The sequence below is a fragment of the Mchenga conophoros genome, linkage group LG2 (genome assembly GCF_057382185.1).
Source record: "Mchenga conophoros isolate Kocher_MC1m ecotype Shallow Benthic linkage group LG2, M_conophoros_male_GT1.1, whole genome shotgun sequence".
In the NCBI taxonomy this organism is placed as follows: Eukaryota; Metazoa; Chordata; class Actinopteri; order Cichliformes; family Cichlidae; genus Mchenga; species Mchenga conophoros.
The window spans coordinates 25,259,125-25,266,092 of NC_140527.1; the positions used below are offsets into that span (position 1 = coordinate 25,259,125).

A 6,968-nucleotide genomic window follows, 5' to 3' on the forward strand; every position below is an offset into this window, starting at 1 on the left:
AATCTAAAGTTTGGTACATCCTGAGAAAGAAAGACAGCACTGCTGAACTCAACAATGCAAAAAGACCTGGACGTCCACAGAAGACAACAGTGGATGATCGCAGAATCATTTCCATGGTGATGAGAAACCCCTTCATAACAGCCAACCAAGTGACCAACAACACTCTCCAGGAGGAGAGGTCAAATCAAAATCAAATCAAATCACTTTTATTGTCACATCACATGTGCAGGTACATTGGTACAGCACATGTGAGTGAAATTCTTGTGTGCGAGCTTCACAAGCAACAGAGTTGTGCAAAATACAATAATGTAAACAAGCAAAATACAAGAATGGCTACATCTGAAACTAATAAATATATGTACAATATATAATAGTATATGCATTTCTGGATGTGTATACTAAATATTTTTCTACGTGTGTGTGTGTGTGTGTGTGTGTGTGTGTGTGTGTGTGTGTGTACACATATTTTACAAATTAAGAGAGGTGTATCGATATCCAAGTCCGCCATAAATTCAAGACTGCAAGAAAGTAAATACAGGAGGGGTTCACTGCAAGATGCAAGCCACTCATAAGCCTCAAGGATAGAAAAGCTAGATGGACGTTGCTAAAAAAGCATATAAAAAAGCCAGCACAATTCTAGAAATAACATTCTTTGGACCAGACCAAGACCAACCTCTACCAGAATGATGACAAGAAAAAAGCATGGAAAAGACGTGGAACAGCTCCTGATCCAAAGCATATCATATTATCTCTAAAACATGGTGATGGCAGTGCCATGGCTTGGGTGTACATGGCTGCCAATGGCACTGGGACACTAGTGTTTATTGATGATGTGACACAGGACAGAAGCAGTCAAAAGAATTCTGAGGTATTCAGAGACATCTTCTTAAATCCAGCTAAATGCAGTCAAATTGATTGGGCGACGTCTCATAATACAGATGAACAATGATCCAAACCATAGAGCCAAAGCTGTTTATTAAAGCAAAGAAGTGGAATTTTCCTGAATTGCCAAGTCAGCCATGCATTTCACTTGTTGAAGACCAAACTTTGGACAAAAAGGCCCATAAACAAAGATTTGAAGAATGTCTTGGTTTCTCTAATGTTCAAAGATTACACAGTAATGTATAGCAAGGAAACATCTGTCAGATGATCAAAAAAGTTTGTTATCTGATAATAATCTTAACAGTTAATCAACTTGTGAGTGCAACACCACATAAATCATAAGCAATGCTTTTGTAATTCTGATATATAATTTCACAACAAAGCAACATCATATCTTCCGTGTCTGTGATCTAAAGAGGCCAGTGGTCATGTTTTTCCATGCCTTCCCCCTTCCCCTGTCTTTATATCCCCTTTAGGTAGAAGCATTTATCAGAGCAATGGTAGTGTCCAATTGTATCACAAACATCCTGCTGCTCCACAGAGTGAGAAGGGTCAGGTCGCTACTGACAATCTGAATAATCACTCAGTCCTACCAGAAGCCAAGGTCGTGGAGACGGCATCCTTGAGGACAGAACAGTGGTCTGGCTCAAAAGAGTCTACTGATTAAACTGTCCAATGAAATGAACAGAGCACTTACAGTTTAAGATAAAACAAATGCTAAATGTTATTATTATGATTTGAAAGTGGCTTTTAATACTGTAAAGAAAGAAATGAAAAAGAAAAAAACCTCACCTATAAGCAGCAACAATGGCCTCCGCTGCAAATTAACAACAAAAAACATGTGCTCGATTTTAATGTCGGCCTGTAAGAAAAACACACCAGTTGTATGTGATTACTGCATATGAATATTCATCAGTCTATACCAGCATCTGTGTTTGCATCTGTGCATCTTTGTTCTCTGTGTTATTATAATAAGGCATTTTGTATCGAGAGGGAAAATAGCATTTGGCTCTGGTTTGGACTGTTCACCACATGACACGGCCCTTCTCCTCCTTCACTAGCCCTGCTCCAGTAGATGCTACCCATAAAACCAGGAAAACAATGAACAGTAAATAAAACAGCAAAATAAACAAAAAATATTAATTAATGTAGTAATAAATCAATTAATTATCCTAATTAACATAATTATTAATTACCTTAGTGTTCCTGGGCCCAATAAGGATAGCATCTGGCAGCAGGTCATTTATGGATGGCCCTCAAGTGTCAAATGAGCTGCTCATCTGTAAAGTCATCTTTCACTGATTGCCTGTTTCGTATTCTATTTTATTTCATATTGAAGCTGTAAATAAGCAACTTGTTATATAACTAAAGGTAAAATTTAGCTAAAGCTAACGCAAATCAAATTGTGTTTAAAGCAGATTTTTTTTCTCAGATTTTCTTGATCTAATCAGATCTGTTTGCTTGATTCTGCACTTTAGGATGCACATCTCAAGCAAATCCCTGAAAGATGAAGTTCCAGCAGACATCTATATCACTCTCCTCTTAATTTATTATGCTAGCATTTTCCAACAAGCATTCGTTAGACAGTACAGCTGATGCTCATTAGGCAGGTATTTGGTGTTTTAGCACTACAGGTCCACCTTTGACCTCATGGTGGCACAAGCTAGTCATTAGAATATAATGTATGGGAACATGAATATTTGCATCAAATTTCATTTCCACGTGACTAGAAGAGCAGCAACATCATTATCAGATATTGGCCTGACACTAGCTGAAATAGCTGGAAGGAGCATCTGTAAGTACGGGCTGGCTTCTGCAGTCATTTCCATTCTTTGTTATTCTGAGTTACCTAAATCATGTGGCAGCACTGCACTGACAAACCAGTACATGACCGTAGGAGGAAAGCCAGCAGAGCACGTAGGAGCTAGCAATAATGTTTCGGCAGTTTAGAGAGGTTCAGGTTTCATTCCAACAAGTCTCTTTGGTTTTTGTTTGTGACTTTGCTGTATTTTCAAAGCATTTGCACAAGACTAAATAATAAATCCAAATGGTCAACATATTGGAAACTGCTGCTGTAACATTTAAACCATATGTGTTATTTTTCATGAGACACAATACAACTTTTTTTTAAGTTAAGACAGCCAAAGAGGAAACATTTTTACAGTCCCCATATGCTGCACTATGCAGCTACAGTCTTCTGAATGCACTTTGTTGAATAGCCTTAGAATTTTTCTCTATATAAAGACAGAGAGCAAGGAGGAGACGTGTCAGAGCTGCCTGTGATGTATTGCTCTGCAGATCCCCTCAGGTCCTTGAGCTCGATGATCAGTATATTGATCAACATGTGTTTTATCACTCCCTGAAACACACTAACTGTCTGGAGCCAATTCTGCAAAAACAACTCAGAATCTGTCATCATAGCTACCCACATACTTTCTCTATATCTAATTATTGAAAAATAAGGCTCCTTCTGCAAGAAATGTACCTCCCGTGCCCAGGGTACTGCACCGTCTGTCAGCCACATGGAAAATAAGACCAGACCAGACCAGACACACTCACGCACGTACAAAAAACTGGTGACCATGACAGACAGAAGGACCAGAAGATGAAGACAGACTATCAGAGCTGTGTGTAATTACTCTATGTGCGTTGATAACACCCAGTGCAGCGGAACAACTGCACACAGCACAGCCTAACAGGCCCGTTCATGTCTAAACCTTAAAAGTGTTGAAAGCAGAAGAAAACACGTTTGACTGACTGAAGGAGAGGAGAGAAGAGGACATGTTCGTGTTTGCTTTGTTTCGATGCCTAAAGCCAGAGTACAGACACATGTCACACCACCATCTGCCTGCTGTGTCATCGCTAACACACACAAACACACACACAAACAAACACTTTTAAATTCTGACACATCAAACACCACATGTTGACATGTTGTTTCTGCGCGTGTTTGTGTGTAAACCTGTAGGAGCTCACGCTATTAACTCACGGGAGCTTTTGGACAGCTCTTCACATGTTGGCCGCGTGTGCTCCTCCCCCTCCTTCTGTGTCAGCTGAGAAAAGCATTCTGAAGCTTAACAAAGGAATTATAGTCATTTACTCAGACCACAAGAAGCTGCCACATCACTCCTGGCACGAATGGCAAAGACACCGGGCTGTCAGGCAAGACTCTGTGCCACAGAGTTAAGAGCACTGGATGAATAATGTAGTGCCACACAATGACAGGCAGTAATACCAGAGGGTGGACAGGAAGCGCCTGACACCATCAGTTCACGGAGCACCTGGTGCACATCAACTTCAAGAGGCCTTACTGACAGCTAAGGGGCGGGGGTGGAGTGGAGTGGGGTGGGGTGGTGGTGGAATTTTCTTTTAAAGTTAACCTTGAGATCCACATGCGGTCTGACTTGTAAACAAAACAAATACACATTACCCTACAAGCCCTACGGGGAAAGCCCTGATTCAGCTGACAGAGGATCAGGGTCAGAGTCAGGTGATACAAGGTCAGCTTAGCATCATGGCTGTCCCAGAGCCATTCTGAGGTAAATATGACAGGAGCCCCCGAGGCTGACAGATGCACAACTAAAGTCCCAAACGCTCAGCTTAGGAACTTTCAACCAAAGGCCTTACTGATCCTGTGAGGAATGTGTCAGTAAGGAGCAGGTGGATTTTTAAAAAGAAGAAGAAGCAACAGCTGGAGGCTTGGGTGTTCCCTCAAGAGTGATGGGAAGGAGGATGAGGAGGGAGAGAAGAAGATGAAAGACAGGAAGTGAAAGAAGCGAGTGAAGGCCCCAGAAAACAACTGTTATGTGGATGAAGAATTTCAAAAATGCTCCTCATTGGATGAACTCAGGGCAAATGCCACTCTGACCTCGAGATATACTTAGCTCTAATCTCTAAACCTGCTCCAAGTCTATTATAAGGACTTGGCACCCACAGTCACACTGGTGTGTGTGTGTGTGTGTGTGTGTGTGTTTGTATGTTTTTGTGTTTTGTTTTGTTTTTCCTTAATGCAAAAATGCCAATTTCCTATTTTTATTACATTAAATTGCAAGTCATCCTTATTTTAAAATGTTTATTATTTATAATAAATAATTGAGCAAACGTGACATAGTCTAGACTACTATTGTTCTATGGCACTTCTCTCGGCTCTCACCTACATAAATCGTCCCTGCGCTTCAAGTGGAGAGGTGGAGCGCACATTCACTTACCACTGGAACTCATGATGCCCAATATCGGTTGTTATCCAAAACAAAGCGGCTTCGTCAGAAAATAATCCCATAAAGCACGAGGAATTCCTCAGTTTCGGCAGTTTTACTCCTTCGCAATTTTGAAATAATATTATTGATAATAATAAAATTAATAATAATAATCCTCTAAACGCAAATGATGCTTCTCACTCCCAGCAGCACTGCTTCCAGTCAATTTGTCAGAAGAAGAAGGTGGGCATAGAGGGGTATAAAAATATAAGAAAAAAGAAACAGAAGGTAGGATAATACCCGTACTCAGCTACAACATCCAAATAAAACTCCCTCTCTTGCTGTGTGAACGTCGGCTGCCTTTATTATTATTATTTTCTTTCTTCTTCTTCTTTTTTCTTTTTTCCCCAAAGACGCCAGTGACAACACACAATGCTGCTCACACGGATTCCACCTTCACATTTTCGCTGCCGGCTGATCCCAGCTCCGCCGCGCTCCCCTGGCGTGTCATCGTGCGCCTTTCACGCGCTGTAAACACAGCCTCCCTATATATTTTTCCGTTTGAGGTTTTCAAAATAAAGCAAACACGTTTGCGTGTTAGCATGTGAACGTTGCGTGAAAAGAAAGGAAAAACAAGGATTTTGGTATATCTGAAATTAAAATATTAGCCTACAAAAGACATGCATGCACCTCGAATATCATTGATAAACGCTGACAACTTCAACCTAAATCGATGTTTCAGCGATAACAGTCTTTGATCATATATATTTTTATAATAAGCTAACACTAAGTTATTATTTAATTTAGATTTTGATTTGAAATATCTATTTAAGTGGTAGCTAATTCAATGCACCATTAAAGCAAAACCTGCATTAAACCAGAACCTGGCTACAAAACATTCCCATTCCCAACTGTACGTTATTACTGTGTCTTCAATGTATTAAGTACGTGACTTGAACTAAAATGTTAAGCCCACATAAAAAAGAAGTAATACTTTTGTAATTGTAACGTAACTTTTTCCTTTCTCGAATAATATTAGACTTTAGGCTGAATATCATAACTACATTCATATATATATATATAACATTTACATATATATACATATATGAAAGTGTCACTGACGATTTCTGAAAGCTCAAGCTTTATGGTTACTCAAAACTGATTTTTTATGAAAGTAAAGTCATTTCCGGTACTGCTCCGGGTTTCTGAGCCCAACTTGACTGCGCTCTTTTTTCTATCCTAGGTTAACGACGTCACTCTGGGCTGCTGTGAGCGCTTTGGGGATACTATACCCTACATCACTCTGCAATAAGTGATACGTGTTCACGAGTCCTTCCTTTTAAGTCGATTTCCAAAGCAAAGGAAGACTGACAGAAAGATGAGAATTTTAGATTCATTTGCAAAGCCATCTTGAATTGAAACTGGGCCGGAACACATTTGTCACTTTTCAAGAGATGCATGTAATATTTAAAACAAAATTATTTAGAGAAGGTCGAGAGCGTTCATAAAACCACTTTGTTGTTTTAGCAGTGCTGGGCTGGGCTTGTTGCTAAAACTGATATGACACCGCCCTCTTCTGGAAAATCGACGTAAGCAAATAAATTAATTGGATTATTTACGGTGAACCTGCTGCTGAGGCCATGTTAATTTAGAAACTGTGGAGGGATTTGTTTCCACGGTTTTCACCTGTTAATATGTATTGAAACATCTCATGAATTCACCTGTTTTCAACCTCACAGCAATTGCCTTGAAAGGCATTAGCTAGTTCTGCCACGAGATTAAAAGCTGCCCTGCCTTTATGGCTCAGTGATATTTCTTCACCAGGTCCGCTGGCATCAACGTGGAAAGATTTCAATCTTAGAGCTCGCGTGAAACACCCATCCGCTGTTT

At 40.0% G+C, this 6,968-nt stretch overlaps 1 protein-coding gene across 6 annotated transcripts in view; it reads right to left on the minus strand.

The window, feature by feature from the left end:
- ablim3 (actin binding LIM protein family, member 3) overlaps positions 1-5,610 on the minus strand; it is a 45,774-nt gene extending 40,164 nt beyond the window's left edge. For 5 of the 6 annotated variants that reach the window (XR_014894205.1, XR_014894202.1, XR_014894201.1 and 2 more), the window contains exon 1: positions 1,675-1,738. The gene's annotated coding sequence lies outside the window, so the exon portion shown is untranslated. Of the gene's footprint in view, positions 1-1,674; positions 1,739-5,090 lie in introns of those variants that run through there. The other variant, XR_014894200.1, reaches the window with a different exon arrangement.
- Positions 5,611-6,968: the final 1,358 nt, after the last annotated feature.